Raw genomic sequence first — 22,785 nt, forward strand, 5'->3', positions numbered from 1 at the left:
GCTCAGCTAAGTTTTAAACATTTTTAGTAGAAACAAGGTCTTACTATGTTTCCCAGGCTGGTCTGGAGCACAGGGCTCAAGCAATCTTCCTGCCTCAGCCTCCCAAAATGCTGGGATAACAGGCATGAGTGACTGTGCCCAGCTATTTTGAATTTTTATTGCAACTAGAACAATCTAGCCTATACTTTGCATATACCAATGTCTAATGTTTCTATGCTTCTTTTTCAGATGTATTCGTTTTGTAGTGAATTTGACTTTAATGACCTTTTTTTTCCTTCAATGCCCACAGAAGTCAAGATAAAGTTACCTCTCAATAAAGGGGACCAGGCCCTTTTGATGCATTCAATGTTATTTTTCCTCTTGTTAATTTTTGGTGCTCTGCCATAGTTGTGACATATGTAGCACATGTTATAACACACACATCACATACCCTGGACAGGCATGTCTGTGGAATACTGAAATGTAGCAATGGTCTCATGATTTTGAATAAATCAAATCTTATTTTCTTCCTGATAATAGTTTGTTTTTAGATATGAATTCCAATAAGCATTATAGAATACTCTTTTGCAAAGTCTACTGCCATTGATGGATGAATATAAAATTATTGGCTTACAAAGAACTAAGTGGAGATGTATCTCATTTTAAGCAAACTATTCATATAGAGATCGCAAACAGAATTATAAAAATGGCTAATTAGGAGTGGTTATTTATTCTATGCAAGGATAGTTCACAGGGTTCGTTTAAATTGTGAACTGTGATTTAAACATAATTAATAATTAGATTTTAAAAACTTAATTTGTGTACTGGCTTTAGGGATGTGCCTGCTACCATTACACATCAGATAAATACATCAGATGTATTTATCTGAGCCACTTCCTAAAAAATATATCCATTTGGATGTGGTGCTAAATTTAGGTGAGATTACTTTTTAAATTTCAAAAATATATTTTCTTCTTTTGGAACATGGAGGGTAGAAGAAAGAAACACAAGTATAACTAATATTTACTTAATGCTTAGTTTTTAAAGACTCTTTCCTAAGTGCTCTCTCAGCAACCCATTTAGCCTCGGAACAATTTTTTGAGATGGATGTTCCTATCCTTATTTTGCAGATCAGAAACAGAGGCTTACAGGTAACCATAGCTATACAGCTAGTAAGAATTAAGGAATTAAGGCCCATATGATTCCAAAGTTTACCCTTCCTTAAAAAAATTATTTCTCCAACCGTAAAAAGTACAACTAAAAAAACCTTGTTTTGGAATGAAATTATATGTATATATATTTAGTAAAAAGGGCCAGCTTGTTATACTCTAGTACATGTAAGATAGGTTTTCTTTTCTAGTTAGCTACCTTTAAGCTAAGGGAATTTAGGCCCTTTCAAATTGTGGATTTAGCCTTTTGAAAAAGACTGAAAATGCTTGTAAGAAAATGATTCATTGTATGCATTATAGCCTACCAGCATATTTAATGCTCAGTTTTTATAAGTAAGCCATACTATATATAGGGTCATATTAGCCATTGAAGTCTGTCTTTATGTAAATGGAAGTCAGTTCTCATTGGTGCTATCCCCAGCAATACAGATAGGCTATTTGTTGCATGGTGCCAGCCTGTAGAAGGAAGGATCTTAGAGTGCCAAAGATTGGTTTGACGTTTGACTTAGATTTGAACTAACTACCATATGATGACTCAAGTCATTTATTTTGATCATAGTTTTCTTCATTAGCACTTATTACTGCTCTAGAGATTCAATCCTCACACAAAGGGTGGGTTCCTGAAGGCATCTGGGTTTCCCCTTCTATATCAGAGACCATGGATATTTTATTAATTGCAGTATGTACTGGTATGATTCAGTAGTTTCAAATACTTTTGAAATGCCATAAATATAAATAATTCTTTGTTCTCTGTTTATGAAGGGATCACAAGGTTCAAAATCTCTGGCCTGTTATGATGTATTTTATTTCATTCTCAATGTGGAGCAAGCATAGCCAGTCTCTTAGAATATGGGGAACGATTTTTACGATATGACTACCACATTTTTCTTGTATGATTTCATTCTATACTAACTTTCCTTTCACCTACCCTGCCTATTCCTGGAACTCCTTACATTGCTTCCACCAGCTTTCAATTCTTCTTCAAGGTAAGGATGTCACATTTTTGCCACTCTAGAATATCTTCTGTCTGTATTTAATAATTCCCTTTACCATCCTTTTGCCACTACTCGAATACAGACCAGGAGGTTAGTCAGGCAATTGAGGGATCTAGGCTTTGGAATGATTGGTTTATCCTTTTCTTGGCTCATTCCACCTCCAGGGTAAAAGTAGAGCCTTAAAAAACACTCATTAAACACATAAGAGTTATGAAGTGACGTAGGTGTGACATGTCTTACTTTGAATGAATCCTATATGCTGAAGAAAAGTATTAGAACATCCTACAACAACCCAGTGTGGCAGCAGCCCTGGATCCTGCCTCAGAACCTGCAGGACCTGGAAACCTCATGAGACACAGAGAAGGACAGAAGTTTGGGTATGCTGTCTTCCTTCTCTTTTGCAAGTAGCTGTATACTGGGCCATTGAGATGAAGTCACTAGAGTTCATTCGTTCCTTGCTTTCAGATATTGTTGATTGCCTGCTATGTGCCAGGAACTTTGCCAGGAGCTGGAAATATGACAGTTAAAAAAAAATAGACTACCTATAGAGAGCTCACAGTCTTTTTCTTGGCATCATGATCATCTTTCCACTTTTCCCCTCACAAATCACAATGGTTATGATTGTTAAGTATTTGCTAAGCATTTATGCTGGTCTAGGCACTGTGGTGATTAGTTACATAACTATTTTTCATCTTCATCATAATCTTAGATAATAAATACTAATATCCTCATTTTATAATTGAGGAAAGTGAGACAGATAAAAAATCATTGATCTCAAAGTAAACGATTGAGCCGGGATTCTGTGGACCCTAATTCGACTGGACTCCAAACTCAGCTACACTACACTTTATTTTCTCATGAGGTAGTGAAAAACCTTCCTGGATAGACAGCTAAAGTGCCCGGGGCACAGATCCAACAGCTTCCCACAGCTCTCTGGAGCAGGTCCAGCTCTTGTTCAACTAGGACTGACTTCAGGCTCCTTCCCTCTTTAGGGTTTTGGCAATCAAAGGTCCTTCCTCAGAAGCCAGTCTTTTTCTCTTGTGTCTCTCATCAAATACTGTCCAGTTGCCAAGTCTGCGTATTCAACTTAAGCCTTTTATATCTCTTTCCAGCTCTTCTCACCTGTGTATCAACAGACGTAAAGCCATTTGTTGTTACCTGTCTTTCCTTTTTCTAAAGGGCATTTAGCCTTCCTGCATACATGGTTTAAGTTTTTCAGTGACATTTCTCGAATTAGTTTAATTCTTTTTCCCCCTGGAGAATGTGTATGCATTAAATTAGCAGTTGTACTAAAAACCACAACATAGCTTATTCAAGTCTTGTCTCTACTAGTCATAAGCAATTAATATTGGGAAAATTATATAACCTGTATGTGTCTCGATTTCCTCATTTGTAAAAGGCAATAATATGTACTTCATAGGGTTGTTGTAAGAACAAACTGAAATAACACAATACTTCACACAGTGACTGAAACTTAATAAGATATTGATACATGTTTACTCTTTATTATTGGGATTCAGAAGAGCATATCAGCTATTTCCATGATAATAGGCTTATAGGAGGGGCTAGGACTCATCAATACACTGCTAAAAGGGAGCTGCAACTGGATGCGTGTACTGGGGTGGATATTTAGGCAAGCCACAGAGGTAGATGCCAAAGCTTGGTGATGCAGCAAAGTCCCACTTATCAGAAGTGGGGCCTGGAGCCAGGGTCAGATTAAGAATGAAGGTCGCCACATGGAGCTCTGAGATGATGTGGGGATGGGGCAGACTCAAGCTAGGCCTAGGGACTGAGCTGGCTGGTGTGAACCTGGATACAGATCCAGTGATTCTGGGTGGGGAAGAATATAGAGGTCAGAAACTGGGTTGAGCTAGACCCAAGGCCCTTTATAAATCTATTTTTTTATTAGTCTATATTATATTTTATGCAATGACTGTTCTGCGGTGAAGGGTCTATGCAAACATACTTCCAAAGGTGAGGGAGCTGAAGAATACAGAAAATGGTGGACAACTCTGTTTTTTCAGAGAGAAACAAATATTTAATAGGGACTTACAAGAAGAAAGAATGTCTCAGGCGGCTGTGAGATGGTGGATCCATGCATTAACCCTCCAGAAAGTATTCTTTTTTAAAAAATTTAAAATTGTAGGTACATAGTAGGTATATGTATTTATGGGATACATGAGATATTTGCATACAGGCATACAATGCATAATAATCACATCAGGATAAATGGGGTATCTGTCACCTCAATCATTTATCCTTTGTGTTACAAATAATCCAATTATACTCTTTTAGTTATTGTAAAATGTACAACAAATTATTGTACCCTGTTGTGCTATCAAATACTAGATATTATTTATTCCCTCTAACTATATTTTTGTACCCATTAACCATCCACCCTCCACCCCTACACCCCCACACTACCCTTCTCAGCCTCTAGTAACCATTGTTCTACTCTCTATCTCCATGAGTTCAATTATTTTAATTTTTAGCTCCCACACGTAAGTTAGAAAAGACAATGTTTGTCTTTTTCTCCCTGGCTTATTTCACTTAACCTAATGACTTCCAGTTTTATCCATGTTGTTGCAAATAACAGAATCACATTCTTTTATGGTTTAACAGTACTCCATTGTGTATATGTACCACATTTTCTTTATCCATTTGTCTGTTGATGGACACTGAGGTAGCTTCTAAATCTTGGCTATTGTAAATAGTGCTGCAATAAATAAGAGAATGCAGCTCTCACCTCAATATACTTATTTTCTTTCTTTTGGGTATATACTCAGCAGTGGGATTGCTGGATCATATGGTAGCTCTATTTTTAGTTTTTCGAGGAACCTCCAAACTGTTCTTTGTAGCAGTTGTGCTAATTTATACTCTGACCAACTCCACATTCTCACCAGCATTCATTATTGCTTGTCATTTGGATAAAAGCGATTTTAACTTGGGTGAGATTATCTCTCATTGTAGTTTTGATTTATATTTCTCTGATGATTAGCGGTGTTGAGCACCTTTTCATATGCCTGTTTGTCATTTGTATATCTTATTTTGAGAAAGGTCTATTTAGATCTTTTGCCCATTTTGAAATCAGATTATTGGATTTTTTTCCAGCAGAGTTGTTTGAGCTCCTTATATATTCTGCTTATTAATCCCTTGTCAGATGGATAGTTTGCAAATATTTTGTCCCATTGAGTGGGCTCTTCACTTTGTTGATTGTTTACTTTCCTGTGCAGAAGCTTTTTAACTCGATGTGATCCCATTTGTCCAGTTTTGCTTTGGTTCCCTGTTCTTTTTTTTTTTTTTTTTTTTTTTTTTTACCAATTCCTGACCTATTTATTTTTTACTTTTTATTATTTTTTCTTTTTTTCTTTTTTTATTATTATTATACTTTAAGTTTTAGGGTACATTTGCACAATGTGCAGGTTAGTTACATATGTATACACATGCCATGCTGGTGTGCTGCACCCACCAATTCGTCATCTAGCATTAGGTGTATCTCCTAATGCCATCCCTCCCCCCTCCCCCCACCCCACAACAGTCCCCAGAGTGTGATGTTCCCCTTCCTGTGTCCATGTGTTCTCATTGTTCAATTCCCATCTATGAGTGAGAACATGCAGTGTTTTGTTTTTTGTCCTTGCGATAGTTTACTGAGAATGATGATTTCCAATTTCATCCATGTCCCTACAAAGGACATGAACTCATCATTTTTCGTGGCTGCATAGTATTCCATGGTGTATATGTGCCACATTTTCTTAATCCAGTCTATCATTGTTGGACATTTGGGTTGGTTCCAAGTCTTTGCTATTGTGAATAGTGCCGCAATAAACATACGTGTGCATGTGTCTTTATAGCAGCATGATTTATAGTCCTTTGGGTATATACCCAGTAATGGGATGGCTGGGTCAAATGGTATTTCTAGTTCTAGATCCCTGAGGAATCGCCACACTGACTACCACAATGGTTGAACTAGTTGACAGTCCCACCAACAGTGTAAAAGTGTTCCTATTTCTCCACATCCTCTCCAGCACCTGTTGTTTCCTGACTTTTTAATGATCGCCATTCTAACTGGTGTGAGATGGTATCTCATTGTGGTTTTGATTTGCATTTCTCTGATGGCCAGTGATGATGAGCATTTTTTCATGTGTCTTTTGGCTGCATAAATGTCTTCTTTTGAGAAGTGTCTGTTCATATCCTTTGCCCACTTTTTGATGGGGTCGTTTGTTTTTTTCTTGTAAATTTGTTTGAGTTCATTGTAGATTCTGGATATTAGCCCTTTGTCAGATGAGTAGGTTGTGAAAATTTTCTCCCATTTTGTAGGTTGCCTGTTCACTCTGATGGCAGTTTCTTTTGCTGTGCAGAAGCTCTTTAGTTTAATTAGATCCCATTTGTCAATTTTTTCTTTTGTTGCCATTGCTTTTGGTGTTTTAGACATGAAGTCCTTGCCCATGCCTATGTCCTGAATGGTAATGCCTAGGTTTTCTTCTAGAGTTTTTATGGTTTTAGGTCTAACGTTTAAGTCTTTAATCCATCTTGAATTAATTTTTGTATAAGGTGTAAGGAAGGGATCCAGTTTCAGCTTTCTACATATGGCTAGCCAGTTTTCCCAGCACCATTTATTAAACAGTGGTTCCCTGTTCTTGTGGAGTATTACTCAAGAAATCTTTGCCCAGGCCAACGTCTTGGAGTTTCCCCAATGTTTTCTTGTAGTAGTTTCATAGTCTGAGGTCTGAGATTTAAGTCTTTAATCCATTTTGGTTTGATTTTTTTATGTGGTGAGAGATAGAAGTCTAATTTCATTCTTTTGCATATGGATATCCAGTTTCCCCAGCATCATTTATTAAAGAAATTGAACTTTCTCCCACATATGTTCTTGCCATCTTTGTCAAAAATCAGTTCACTGTAGATGTATGAGTTTAGTTCTGGGTTCTCTATTTTCTTCCTTTTGTCTATGTGTATGTTCTTATGCCAGTACCTTGTTGTTCTGGTTACTATAGCTCTGTGGTATTATTTTAATTCAGGTAATGTGATTCCTCCAGTTTTGTTCTTTTTGCTCAAGATAGCTTTGGCTATTTTGAGTCTTTTGGGTACCATACAAATTTCAGGATTGTTCTTTCTATTTCTGTATAGAATGTCATTGGTATTTTGATATGGATTACATTAAATGTGTAGATTGCTTTAGTTAGTATGGACATTTTAACAATATTGATTCTTCTAACCCATGAACATGGAATATCTTTTCGCTTTTTTGTGTTGTCTTCAATTTCTTCCATCAATGTTTTGTAATTTTCATTGTAGAGGTCTTTCACTTCTCGGGTTAATTCATAGGTATGTTAAAATTTGTAGCGAGTATAAATGGGGTTACTTTATTTAGTTTTCAGACTGTTTGTTGTTGGCATATAGAAATGCTACTGATTTTCGTATGTTGACTTAGTATTCTGCAACTTTACTGAATTTGTTGATCACTTCTAGTAGTGTTTTGGTGGAGTCTTCAGGTTTTGTTTTTGTTTTTTTTTTTTTAGTATAAGATTATACCACCTACAAACAAGAATAATTTGACTTCTTTCTTTCCGACTTTGATGCCATTTATTTATTCCTGTTGTCTGATTGCTCTAGGTAAGACTTCCAGTACTATGTTGAATAACAGTGTGTAAAGTGAGTATTGTTGTTCTGTTCCATATATTAGAGGATAGGTTTTCAGTTTTTCCTTGTTCAGTATGGTACTAGCTGTGGATCTGTCATATATGGCTTTTATTGTGTTATGGTATGTTCCTTCTGCACCCAGTTTTTTGAGGGTTTTTGTCATGATGGGATGTTGAATTTTATCAGTGCTTTTCCCACATTAAAGGAAATAATCATATGTTTTTTGTCCTTTATTCTGTTGGTATGATGTGTCACATCGATTGGCTTATGTTGAACCATCCTTCCATCCCTAGGATAAATCTCATTTGGTCATGATGAATGACCTTTATCATGTATTGTTGAATTCAATTTGCTAATATTTTATTGAGGGTTTTTGCATCAATGTTTAACAGGGATATTGGCCTGTAGTTTTCTATTGTTGATGTGTTTTTATCTGGTTTTGATATCTGGGTAATACTGAGCTCGTAGAAAGAGGTTGGAAATATTCCCTTCTCCTCAGGTTTTTGGAATAGCTTGAGTAGGATTGGTATTAGTTCTTTAAATGTTTGGTAAAATTAAGCAGTGAAGCCATGGGGTCCCAGGCTTTACTTTGCTTTAAGACATTTTATTACAGCTTCCTTCTTGTTACCTATTATTGGTCTATCCAGGTTTTGGATTTCTTCATGGTTAATCTTGGTAGGTTGTATGTGTCTAGGAGTTTATTAATTTCTTCTAGGTTTTCCAATTTATTAGCATATAGTTGTTCATAGTAGCCTCTAACGATCCTTTGAGTTTCTGTGATATTAATTGTAATGTTTTCTTTTTCATCTCTGATTTTATTTTATTTTTTGCAGTTTATCTTTTTTCCTGATGTGGCTAATAATTTGTCAATTTTATTTATCTTTTCAAAAAAACCAACTTTTCATTTCAGTTATCTTTTGTATTGTTTTCTTCATTTCAATTTATTTCTGCTCAAATCTTTCTTACTTTTTTTTCTTCTACTAATTTTGGGTTTGGTTTGCACTTGCTTTCTTAATTCTTTAAGATGCAACTTTAGTTTGTTTATTCCAAGTTTTTCTACTTTTGTGATGTAGAAACTTACCGATACAAACTTTTCTCTTAGTACTGCTCTTGCTATATCCCATAGGTTATGGTATGTTGTGTTTCCATTTTCATTTGTTTGAAAAAATTTTAAATTTCCTTCTTAATTTGTTCATAGACCTACTGATCATTCAGCAGCATATTGCTTAGTTTCCATGTATTTGTATAGTTTCAGAAGTTCCTCTTGTTATTGATCTCTAGTTTTATTCCATTGTTGTCAGAGAAGATAATTGATATGGTTTCATTTTTTTTTTTTACTTTAAAAGACTCATTCTGTGACCTAACATATGGCCTATCTTTGAGAATAATTCATGAGCTGAGGAGAAGAATGTGTATTCTGTAGCTACTGGATGAAATAGTTTTTACATATCTATTAGGTCCATTTATTCCGTAGTGTCAATTAAGTCCAATGTTTCTTTGTTGATATTCTGTCTAGATGATCTGTCCAACACTAAAAGTGGGGTGTTAAAATCTTCAGCTATTGTTGTATTGGGGTCTGTAATGGTTAATACTGAGTGTCAACTTGATTGGATTGAAAGATACAAAGTATTGATCCTGTGTGTGTGTCTGTGAGGGTGTTGCCAAAAGAGATTGACATTTGAGTCAGTGGGATGGGGAAGGCAGATCTACCCTTAATCTAGAGGACACAATCTAATCAGTTGCCTGTGAATATAAAGCAGGCAGAAAAACATGAAAAGGAGAGACCGGCCTAGCTTCCCAGCCTACATCTTTCTCCCATGCTGGATGCTTCCTGCCCTGGAACATTGGACTCCAAGTTCTTGAGTGTTGGGACTCAGGTCAGCTCTCCTTTCTCCTCAACTTGAAGACAGCCTATTGTGGGACCTTGTGATCATGTAAGTTAATACTTAATGGACTCCCCTTTTTATATATATTCTATTTGTTCTGTCTCTCTAGAGAACCCTGACTAATACAGATGTTGGTACCAGGAGTGGTTCTAGAGGAATAGAGTACTAAAGATGGAGTTCTTTTATTGGTTTTGAGGTTTCTGGAGTCAGCTTAATATGATTAGACCCTAAAGTGCTAAGGACTCTACTTCTAATAGTATGGAGAATACTGATAGTACTTGGCATGAACTGTTTAGGGGGTTATGCAAAATAAATGCATTTGACACTCCTGATTCACTGCTCATGAAAGGCAAGGAGTTTAGTGACTCTACATACTACCTTTGACCATATGTGGAGAACCAAGGAACATAAAGAAGTTTCTGTTCCTTGGTTGATTCCTTGGTTGGTTGTTCCTAAGTTCAGTGGACAAAGTGATGAAAGAAAATTATGAACTCAGGGATTCTGTCTCCCAGCTTCAGAAGCAGATACCGAGCCCCAAATTTGCTAAGATTGCTCTAAGTGAGAGTCTTATCTCCTGTAGAGAAAGAGATGAAATTGTGGAAAAACAGACACAAGCTCTTATCATGCACGTGGCGGACCTGCAATGAAAGATGCATGCACAGCCTCATCAGGTGTCTCCTGTTAAAGTGAGGGCATTGATTGGAGAGAACTGGGACCCTGGAAGTTGGAATGGGGACGTGTGGGAGGATTCTGATGAAGCTGGAGACACTGAGGTTGTAAACTCTGATGAAACTTTTTTTGCCAGAAGGAAAAGCTTTCCCATCCCCAGTACTGGCAACATCCCCTCCATGACCCATGCTGCCATCAGCCTTTCCAACTTTGTCTGAGGCGATAAACCCTGTGCTTCCTGAGGCAACAGTGATGGCCTCCCCTGAGGCAGTTTCCAGGCAAGATAATATTGATTCTCCTCAGGAGCCACCCCCAACACCTCTGTTTGCTTCTAGACCAATAACTAGACTAAAGTCCCAGCAGGCCCCTTGATGTGAGGTTCAGAGTGTGATCCATGAGGAGGTGCACTATACTCGAAAAGAAATGTTTGTGTTCTCTAATTTATATAAGCAGAAATCTGGAGAAAAGGTATGGGAATGACATTAAGGGTATGAGATAATGGTGGAAGAAACATAGAGTTGGATCAGGCTGAATTTATTGATTTGGGCCCACTAAGTAGGGACTCTGCTTTTAGTGTTGCAGCTTGGGGAGTTAAAAAAGGTTCTAATTGTTTATTTGCTTGGTTAGCTGAAAAATGCATTAAAAGATGGCTCACTGTGAGTGAGCTAGAAATGCCTCATCTCCCTTGGTTTAATGTAGAAGAAGGAATCCAAAGGCTTAGGGAGATTGGGATGGTGGAGTGGATTAGTCACTTTAGACCTACTCATCCCAGCTGGGAGGGTCCAGAAGATATACCCTTGACCAGTGCTTTGTGAAATAGACTTGTGAGGGCAACACCAGCGTCTTTGAAGAGCCATATAATTGCTCTTCTCTGTATGTCAGATCTAACGGTGGGAACCACAGTCACTCAACTACAAAATTTAAATACAGTGGGAATAATTGGATCCTGAGGTGGCAGGGGCCAAGTGGTGGCACTTAACCATCAAAGGCAAGGTGTGTGTAGCTACTGTAATGAACAGCAGAGGCAAAGCAGCAATCTGAATAGTCTGACTTGTGTAGAGCTCTGGCATTGCCTAATTAATCACAGTGTTCTTAGAAGTGAAATTGGTAGGAAGCCTACTGCATTCCTACTTAATTTATACAAGCAAAAAATATGTAGGTCGAATGGACAAAACACTAATTTGAATTATAAAAACAGGGAATCACAGCCCCTCAATCAATTTCCAGACTTGAGCCAGTTTACAGACTCAGGACCCCTTGAGTGAAGGGGAGACTGGGTCCCCTTGAGGAAGGACCCCACTACATTACTGATGATTTATGCAGTGAGTCTTCCCCCCATCCTTCCCCAGGGAAACCTCCAGCCCTTTATCATGGTAACTGTACTGCGGAAAAGGAAATGATCAGACATTTTGGGGAATACTGGACACTGGCTCTGAGCTGATGTTCATTCCAGGGGACCCAAAACATCATTGTGGTCCTCCAGTTAAAATAGGGGCTTATGGAGGTCAGGTAATTAATGGAGTTTTAGCCCAGGTCTGACGTACAGTGGGCTCAGTGGGTCCCCAGACTCATCCTGTGGTCATTTTCCCAGTGCCAGAATGCGTAGTTGGTATAGACATACTTAGCAGCTCGCAGAACCCCCACATTGGCTTCCTGACTGGTTAGGGTGAGGGCTATTATGGTGGGAAAGGCCAAACGGAAGCCATTAGACCTGCCTCTACCCAGAAAAATAGTAAATCAAAAACAATATTGCATCCCTGGAGAAATTGTGGACATTACTGTCACCATCAAGGACTTGAGAGACTTAGGGGTGGTGATTCCCACCACATACCCATTCAACTCTTTGGCCTGTGCAGAAGACAGATGGATCTTGGAGAATGACACCGGATTATTGTGAGCTTAATCAAGTGGTGACTCCAGTTGCAGCTGCTGTACCATATGTGATTTCATTGTTTGAGCAAATTAACCCATCTCCCGGTACCTGGTATGCAGCCATTGACTTGGCAAATGCTTTTTTTCTCCATTTCTGTCCATAAGGCCCACCAGAACCCATTTGCCTTCAGCTGGCAAGGCCAGGAATATACATTTACTGTCCTACCTCAGGGGTATATTAACTCTTCAGCTTTGTGTCATAATCTTATTCAGAGAGACCTTGATCACTTATTGCTTCCACAAGATACCACACTGGTTCATTACATTGATAGCATTATGCTGATTGGATCTGGTGAGAAAGAAGTAGCAAATGCACTGGACTTATTGGTGAGACATTTGCATGCCAGAGGATGGGAAATAAATCTAACTAAAATTCAGGGAACTTCTACCTCAGTAAAATTTCTAGGAGTCTGGTGGTGTGGGGACTATTGAGATATTCCTTCTAAGGTGAAGGATAAGTTGCTGCATTTTTCCCTTCCTACAACCAAGAAAGAGTCACAATGCCTAATGGGCCTATTTGGATTTTGGAAGCAACACATTTCTCATTTGGGTGTGTTATTCTGACCCATTTATTGAGTGACTCGAAAGGCTGCCAGTTTTTAGTGGAGTCCAGAACAGGAGAAGGCTCAGCAACAGGTCCAGGCTGCTGTGCAAGCTGCTCTGTCACATAGGCCATATGACCTAGCAGATCCAATGGTGCTTGAGGTGTCAGTGGTAGATAGGGATGCTGTTTGGAGCCTTTGGCAGGCCCCCATATGTGAATCACAGCGGAGACCTCTAGGATTTTGGAGAAAGACCCTGCCATCTTCTGCAGATAATGACTCTCCTTTTGAGAGACAACTCTTGGCCTGTTACTGGGCTTTGGTGGAAACTGAACGTTTGACTATGGGCGACCTGAACTGTCTATCATGAACTGGATGCTTTCTGACCCATCTATCCACAAAGTGGGTCATTCACAGCAGCATTTTATTGTCAGATGGAAGTGGTATATACATGATCAGACTTGAGCAGGTCCTGAAGGCACAAGTAAGTTACATGAGGAAGTGGTTCAAATGCCCATGGGTCTCTACTGCTGCCACCCTGCCTTCTCTCCCCCAGCCTGCACTGATGGCCTCATGGGGAGTTCCCTATGATCAGTTGACAGAGGGAGAGAAGAATAGGGCCTGGTTCACAGATGGTTCTGCACGATTTGCAGGTACCACCCGAAAGTGGACAGCTGCGACACTACAGCCCCTTTCTACGACATCCCTGAAGGACAGCAGTGAAGCAAAATCTTCCCAGTGGGCAGAACTTTGAGCAGTGTACCTGGTTGTGAACTTTGCATAGAAGGAGAAATGGCCAGATGTGCAATTATACAATGATTCATGGGCTGTAGCCAATGGTCTCCCTGGATGGTCAAGGACTTGGAAGAAGCGTGATTGGAAAATTGGTGACAAAGAAATTTGGGAAAGAGGTATGTGGATGGACCTTCTTGAGTGGTCAAAAACTGTGAAGATATTTGTATCCCAAATATCTCCTCTGCTGATGGGGTGACATCAGCAGAGGAGGATTTTAGTAATCAAGTGTTTAAAATGACCCATTCTGTGGACACCACTAAGCCTCTTTCCCCAGCCACCCCTGTCATTGCCCAATGGGACCATGAACAAAGTGGCCATGGTGGCAGGGATGGAGGTTATGCATGGGATCAGCAACATGGTCTTCCATTCACCAAGGCTGACCAGGCTATGGACACTGCTGAGTGCCCAATTTGCCAGCAGCAGAGACCAACACTGAGCCCTCAATATGGCACCATTCCTCGGGGTGATCTGCCAGCCACCTGGTGGCAGGTTGATTATATTGGACATCTTCCATCATGGGAAGGGCAGTGGCTTTTCCTCACTGGAATAGACACTTACTCTGGATATGGGTTTGCCTATTCTTCACGCAATGCTTCTGCCAAGACTACCATCCATGGACTCATGGAATGCCTTATCCACTGTCACGTTATTCCACACAACATTGCATCTGACCAAGGCACTCACTTTGTGGCTAAAGAAGTGCAGCAGTGGGCTCATGCTCATGGAGTTCACTGGTCATACCATGTTTCCCATCATCCCAAAGCAGTTGGTTTGATAGAACAGTGGAATGGCCTTTTGAAGTCACATTACAACGCCAACTAGGTGACAATACTTTGCAGGACTGGGGCAAATTCTCCAGAAGGCCGTGTATGCTCTAAATCAGTGTCCAATATAAGGTACTTTTTTTCCCCATAGCCAGGATTCCAAGGTCCAGGAATCAAGGGGTGGAAGTGGAAGTGGCACCATTCACCATCACTCCTAGTGATCCACTAGCAAAATTTTTGCTTGTTGTTCACACAACATTACGTTCTGCTGGTCTAGAAGTCTTAGTTCCAGAGGGAGGAATTAAGCCACTGGGAGACACAACAACGATTCCATTAAACTGGAAGTTAAGATTGCTACCTGGACACTTTGGCCTTCTACCTTTAAGTCAACAGACTAAGAAGTAAGTTACAGTGTTGGCTGGGGTGATTGACCCGGATTATCAAGATGAAATTAGTCTACTACTCCGCAATGGAGGTAAGGAAAAATATGCATGGAATAGAGAAGATCCATTAGGTCATCTCAGTATTACCATGCCCTGTGATTAAGGTCAATGTGAAACTACAACAGCCCAATCCAGGCAGGACTACAAATGACCTAGACCATTCAGGAATGAAGGTTTTGGTTACCCCACCAGGAAAACAACTATGACCTGATGAGGTGCTTTCTGAAAGCAAAGGGAATACAGAATGGGTAATAGAAAGAAGGTAGTCATCAATATCAGCTACAACCACATGACCAGCTGCAGACATGTGGACTGTAATTGTCACGTGTATTTCCTCCTTCTTTCACTAAGAACATGTTTGTTCATGTGTACACTTGTACTAAGAAAGTATCTTTATTTCCTTTTCCCTTTATCATGCGACATAAGATTTATTGACTTCATATCAGCATTTAAGTATTGTTAATTTTATGTAATAGTATTTGGGTTGGGGATTGGTGTGTTTCTGTTTGTATGAAGGATAGTTGTATTATGCTAGGTGTAATTAAGACCTTATTATTGTCTTCATTTGAAGATTATGTATGATCTCATGAGATGTGTATGGGTTCAAGTTGACAAGGGGTGAACTTGTAATGGTTAATACTGAGTGTCAACTTGATTGGATTGAAGGATACAATGTATTGATCCTGAGTGTGTCTGTGAGGGTGTTGCCAGAAGAGATTAACATTTGAGTCAGTGGTCTGGGGAAGGCAGATCCGCCCTTACTTAGTCAGTGGGAATGATCTAATCAGCTGCCTGTGAATATAAAGCAGGCAGAAAAACGTGAAAAGGAGAGACTGGCCTAGCTTCCCAGCCTACGTCTTTCTCCCGTGCTGGATGTTTCCTGCCCTGGAACATGGACCCCAAGTTCTTCAGTTTTGGGACTCAGGCTGGCTCTCCTTGTACCAGCGCTTTCAGACAGCCTATTGTGGGGACTTGTGATCATGTAAGTTAATACTTAATAAACTCTTATATATATATAATTAGCTCTGTCCCTCTAGAGAACCCTGACTAATGCAGGGTCTATCTCTGTTTTTAGCTTTAATATTTGCTTTATATATCTGGGTGCTCCAGTGTTGGGTGCATATATATTTATACTTTTTCTCTTTTCTATTTTTATTTTTTAGAGATGAGGTCTTGCTCTGTTGCTCAGGCTGGGGTGCAGTGACATGATCACAGCTCACTGCAGCCTCTATCTCTCAGGCTCAATCAATCCTCCTACCTCAGCCTCCTCAGTAGCTTAGACCAGAGGTGCCTGCCACCACACCCAGCTAATTAAAAACAAATTTTGTAAAAACAGCTCTTGCTGTGTTGCCCAGGCTGGTCTCGAACTCCTAGGCTCAAGCAATTCCCCCTACCCTCAGCTCCACAAAGTGCTGGGATTACAGGCATGAGCCACTGCACCCAGTCACAATTTTTATATCCTCTTGCTGATTTGATTCTTGTTTTCGTTATATAATTACTCTATCTCCTTTCATAGTTTTACCTTGAAATCTGTTTTTGTCTGATATAATTATACCTACTTCTTGTCTTTTTTTTGTTTCCATTTTCATAAAATATCTTTTTCCATTCCTTTACTTTCAGTCTATTTGTGTCTTTATAGGTGAAGTGTGTTTCTTGTAGACAACAGATTGTGGTGTCTTGTTTTCTCATCCATGCAGCCACTCCATATCTTTTGATTGAAGTATTTACTATGTTTATTTTCAGTGTTATTGCTGATAAGTAAGGACTTACTCCTGCCACTTTGTTACTTGTTTTCTGGTCTTTTTTTCTTCTCTCTCTCCTGTCTTCCTTTGTGGAGGTGGTTTTCTCTGATGGTATGTTTTAATTTCTTTTCATTTCTAATGTGTCTGTTGTAGAGTTTTTGTTTTGAGGTTAACATAAGGCTTGCCAATAATATCTTATAACCTATTATTTTAAACTGATGACAACTTAGCTCTGATTGTGAAAAAAACTAACAAAAAAGCAAAGAGAGAACTAATACAAACTTTACACTTTAACTTCTTCACCCCCTCACTTTTTAACTTTTTGGTGATTCTATTTATATCTTATTATAGAGTCTATAGCTTGAGAAGTTGTTGTAGTTATTAATTTTTGTAAGTTCATATTTTAGTCTTGCTGCTCATGAGAGTTTCCTCACCACAATTACAATACTATAATATCGTGTGTTTGTAGGTATACTTACTGCTACCAGTGAGTTTTGTACTTTCAGATGATTTCTTATTTCTCATTAACATTCTTTTACTTCAGATTGAAGGACCCCCTGTAACACTGCTTATAGGACAGGTCTGATGTTGATGAAATCCCTCAGCTTTTGTTTGTCTGGGAAAATCTTTATTTCTCCTTCATGTTTGAGGATTATTTTCACTGGATATATTATTCTAGGTGAAAACATTTTTTTCCTTCAGCACTTTAAGCATTTTATGCCACTCTCTTCTGGCCTGCATGGCTTCCACTGAGTAATCTACTGCCAGATGTATTGGAGCTCTTTTGTATGTTATTTGTTTTTTTCTCTTGCTGCTTTAGGATCCTTTCTTTATCCTTGATTTTTGGGAGTTTGCTTATTAAATGTCTTGAATTAGTGTTGTTTGGGTTAAACCTGCTTGGTGTTCTATAACCCTCCTGTACGTGAATATCAGTGTCTTTCTTTAGTTTTAGAAAGTTTTTAAATTATTATTCTTTTAAATAAACTTTCTACCCTGATTTCTCTAACTCCTCTTGAAGGCCAATAAATGTTAGATATGCCCTTTTGAGGCTATTTTCTAGGTCTTGTAAGTGTGCTTCATTCTTTCTTATTTGTTTTTCTTTTGTCTCTATTGACTATGTGTTTACAAATAGTCTGTCTTCAACCTCACTAATTCTTTCTTCTCCTTGATTAATTATGCTGTTGAGAGACTCTGATGCATTTTCAGTATGTCAACTAACTGTGTTAGCTTCAGAATTTCTGCTTGATTTTTGAAAATTATTTCAATCTCCTGTTAAATTTATCTGATAGGATTCTGAATTTCTTCTTTGTGTTATATCAGATTTCATTGAGCTTCCTCAAAACAGCTATTTTGAGTTATGTGTCCAAAAAGTCACATATTTCTGTCACTCCAGGACTGGTCACTGGTGCCTTATTTAGTTCATTTGATGAGGTCACGTCTTCTTGGATGATCTTGATGCCTGTGTATATTTGTTGATGCCTGGGCATTGAAAAGTTATGTATTTATTGTAGTCTTCACAGTCTGGGCTTTCTTGTATTCATCCTTCTTGGGAAAGTTTTCCAAGTATTCAAAGGGAATTGAGTGTTGTGATCTAAATCTTTGGTCACTGCAGCCATATCTGCATGAGGGCACACCTCAAGCCAAGTAATGCTGTGACACTTGCAGACTCATAGAGGTACCACTTTAGTGGTCTTGGGTAATAATATGGTTTGGCTGTGTCCCCACCCAAATATCATATTGAATTGTAACTCCCACAATTCCCAGGTGTTGTGGGAGGAACCCAGTGGGCGGTAATTGAATTATGGGGGCAGATCTTTCCCATGCTGTTATTCAGATCTCCTGAATAAGTCTCAGGAGATCTGATGGTTTTAAAAATGGGAGTTTCCCTGTACAAGCTCTCTCTTGCCTGCCACCATCCATGTAAGATGTGACTTGCTTCTCCTTGCCTTCCAACATGGTTGTGAGACCTCCTCAGCCATGTGGAACTGTAAGTCCATTAAACCTCTTTTTCTTCCCAGTTCAGGTCTGTCTTCATCAGCAGTCTGAAAATGGACTAATACAGTAAATTGGTACCAGTAGAGTGAGGTGTTGCTGGAAAGATACCTGAAAATGTGGAAGCAACTTTGGAACTGGGTAACAGGCAGAGGTTGGAACAGTTTGGAGGGCTCAGAAGAAGATAGGAGAATGTAAGAATGTTTGGAACTTCCTTGAGACTTGTTGAATGGCTTTGCCCAAAATGCTGATAGAGATATAGACAATAAAGTCCGGGCTGAGGTGGTCTCAGATGTGAATAAGGAACTTATCAGGAATTGGAGGAAAGGTGACTTTTGTTATGTTTTAGCAAAGAGACTGGTGGAATTTTGCCCCTGCCCTAGACATTTTTGGAACTTTGAATTTGAGACAGATGATTTAGGGTATCTGCCAGAAGAAATTTCTAAACAGCAAAGCATTCAAGAGGTGACTTGGGTGCTGTTAAAGGCATTCAGTTATGTAAGGGAAGCAGAGCATAAAAGTTGGGAAAATTTGCAGCCAGACAATGTGACAGAAGGGAAAATTCCATTTTCTGAAGAGAAATTCAAGCTGGCTGCAGAAATTTGTATAAGTAATGAGGAGCTAAATGTTAATTTCCAAGATAATGGGGAAAATCTCTCCAGGGCATGTCAGAGGTCTTCATAGAAGCCCCTCCCATCACAGGGCCAAAGGCAGAGGAGGAAAAAATGGTTTCACGGGCTGGGACCTGGGCCTCCCTGCTGTGTGCAGCCAAGGGACTTGGTGCCCTGTATCTCAGCCATTCTTGCCATGGCTCAAAGGGGCCAAGGCATAGCTCAGGCCATGGCCTCAGACAGAACAAGCTCCAAGCCTTGGCAGCTTCCATGTGGTTTTGAGCCTGCCAGCACACAGAAGTCAAGAACTGGGGTTTGGGAACTTCTTCCTACATTTCAAAGGATGTATGGAAATGTGTGGATGTCCAGGCAGAAGTTTGCTGCAGGAGCGGGGCTCTCATGGAGAACTTCTGCTAGGGCAGTGGGGAGGGAAAATGTGGGGTTGGAGCCCCCACACAGAGAGTCCCTACTGGGGCACCAGCTGGTGGAGCTGTGAGAAGAGGGTCATCATCCTACAGACCCCAGAATGGTAGAAGCACATACAGCTTGCACTGTTCTACCTGGAAAAGCCACAGACACTCAAAGCAGCCAGGAAGGAGGCTATACCCTGCAAAACCACAGGGGTGGAGCGGCTCAAGACCATGGAACCCACCTGTTGCATCCACGTGACCTGGATGTGAGACGTGGAGTCAAAGGAGATCATTTTTGAGCTTTAAAATTTGACTGTCCTGCTGGATTTTAGACTTACATGGGGTCTGTAACCCTTTTGTTTTTGCCAATTTCTCCCATTTGGAATGGCTGTATTTACCCAATACCTTTACCCCCATTGTATCTAGGAAGTAACTAGGTAACTTTTGATTTTTTTTTATTATTATACTTTAAGTTTTAGGGTACATGTGCACAATGTGCAGGTTAGTTACATATGTATATATGTGCCATGCTGGTGTGCTGCACCCATTAACTCGTCGTTTAGCATTAGGTATATCTCCTAATGCTATCCCTCCCTCCTCCTCTGACCCCACAACAGTCCCCAGAGTGTGATGTTCCCCTTCCTGTGTCCATGTGTTCTCATTGTTCAATTCCCACCTATGAGTGAGAACATGTGGTGTTTTGTTTTTTTGTCCTTGCGATAGTTTACTGAGAATGATGATTTCCAATTTCATCCATGTCCCTACAAAGGACATGAACTCATCATTTTTTATGGCTGCATAGTATTCCATGGTGTATATGTGCCACATTTTCTTAATCCAGTCTATCGTTGTTGGACATTTGGGTTGGTTCCAAGTCTTTGCTATTGTGAATAGTGCCGCAATAAACATACGTGTGCATGTGTCTTTATAGCAGCATGATTTATAGTCCTTTGGGTATATACCCAGTAATGGGATGGCTGGGTCAAATGGTATTTCTAGTTCTAGATCCCTGAGGAATTGCCACACTGACTACCACATGGTTGAACTAGTTGACAGTCCCACCAACAGTGTAAAAGTGTTCCTATTTCTCCACATCCTCTCCAGCACCTGTTGTTTCCGGACTTTTTAATGATTGCCATTCTAACTGGTGTGAGATGGTATCTCATTGTGGTTTTGATTTGCATTTCTCTGATGGCCAGTGATGATGAGCATTTTTTCATGTGTCTTTTGGCTGCATAAATGTCTTCTTTTGAAAAGTGTCTGTTCATATCCTTTGCCCACTTTTTGATGGGATCATTTGTTTTTTTCTTGTAAATTTGTTTGAGTTCATTGTAGATTCTGGATATTAGCCCTTTGTCAGATGAGTAGGTTGTGAAAATTTTCTCCCATTTTGTAGGTTGCCTGTTCACTCTGATGGCAGTTTCTTTTGCTGTGCAGAAGCTCTTTAGTTTAATTAGATCCCATTTGTCAATTTTTTCTTTTGTTGCCATTGCTTTTGGTGTTTTAGACATGAAGTCCTTGCCCATGCCTATGTCCTGAATGGTAATGCCTAGGTTTTCTTCTAGAGTTTTTATGGTTTTAGGTCTAACGTTTAAGTCTTTAATCCATCTTGAATTAATTTTTGTATAAGGTGTAAGAAAGGGATCCAGTTTCAGCTCTCTACATATGGCTAGCCAGTTTTCCCAGCACCATTTATTAAATAGGGAATCCTTTCCCCATTGCTTGTCTCTGGTTTGTCAAAGATCAGATAGTTGTAGATATGCGGTGTTATTTCTGAGGGCTCTGTTCTGTTCCATTGATCTATATCTCTGTTTTGGTACCAGTACCATGCTGTTTTGGTTACTGTAGCCTGGTAATATAGTTTGAAGTCAGGTAGCGTGATGCTTCCAGCTTTGTTCTTTTGGCTTAGGATTGACTTGGCGATGTGGGCTCTTTTTTGGTTCCATATGAACTTTAAAGTAGTTTTTTTCCAATTCTGCGAAGAAAGTCATTGGTAGCTTGATGGGGATGGCATTGAATCTATAAATTACCTTGAGCAGTATGGCCATTTTCAAGCTTGATTCTTCCTACCAATGAGCATGGAATGTTCTTCCATTTATTTGTAGCCTCTTTTATTTCCTTGAGCAGTGGTTTGTAGTTCTCCTTGAAGAGGTCCTTCACATCCCTTGTAAGTTGGATTCCTAGGTATTTCATTCTCTCTGAAGCAATTGTGAATGGGAGTTCACTCATGATTTGGCTCTCTGTTTGTCTGTTGTTGGTGTATAAGAATGCTTGTGATTTTTGTACATTGATTTTGTATCCTGAGACTTTGCTGAAGTTGCTTATCAGCTTAAGGAGATTTTGGGCTGAGACAATGGGGTTTTCTAGATTTACAATCATGTCATCTGCAAACAAGGACAATTTGACTTCCTCTTTTCCTAATTGAATACCCTTTATTTCCTTCTCCTGCCTAATTGCCCTGGCCAGAACTTCCAACCGTATGTTGAATAGGAGTGGTGAGAGAGGGCATCCCTGTCTTTTGCCAGTTTTCAAAGGGAATGCTTCCAGTTTTTGCCCGTTCAGTATCATATTGGCTGTGGGTTTGTCATAGATAGCTCTTATTATTTTGAGATACATCCCATCAATACCTAATTTATTGAGAGTTTTTAGCATGAAGCGTTGTTGAATTTTGTCAAAGGCCTTTTCTGCATCTATTGAGATAATCAGGTGGTTTTTGTCTTTGGTTCTGTTTATATGCTGGATTACATTTATTGATTTGTGTATATTGAACCAGCCTTGCATCCCAGGGATGAAGCCCACTTGATCATGGTGGATAAGCTTTTTGATGTGCTGCTGGATTCGGTTTGCCAGTATTTTATTGAGGATTTTTGCATCAATGTTCATCAAGGATATTGGTCTAAAATTCTCTTTTGTTGTTGTTGTATTTCTGCCCGGCTTTGGTATCAGGATGATGCTGGCCTCATAAAATGAGTTAGGGAGGATTCCCTCTTTTTCTATTAATTGGAATAGTTTCAGAAGGAATGGTACCAGTTCCTCCTTGTACCTCTGGTAGAATTCGGCTGTGAATCCAACTGGTCCTGGACTCTTTTTGATTGGTAAGCTATTGATTATTGCCACAATTTCAGAGCCTGTTACTGGTCTATTCAGAGATTCAACTTCTTCCTGGTTTAGTCTTGGGAGAGCGTATATGTCAAGGAATTTACCCATTTCTTCTAG

General features: G+C 39.4%; 1 pseudogene; it reads left to right on the plus strand.

Annotated features, from left to right (window-relative positions):
• The first annotated feature begins 10,319 nt into the window (after positions 1 to 10,319).
• The window catches only part of LOC129532228 (uncharacterized), a 75,932-nt pseudogene continuing 63,466 nt past the window's right edge, over positions 10,320 to 22,785 (plus strand).

The sequence above is a fragment of the Gorilla gorilla genome, chromosome 1 (assembly GCF_029281585.2).
Source record: "Gorilla gorilla gorilla isolate KB3781 chromosome 1, NHGRI_mGorGor1-v2.1_pri, whole genome shotgun sequence".
NCBI lineage: Eukaryota > Metazoa > Chordata > Mammalia > Primates > Hominidae > Gorilla > Gorilla gorilla.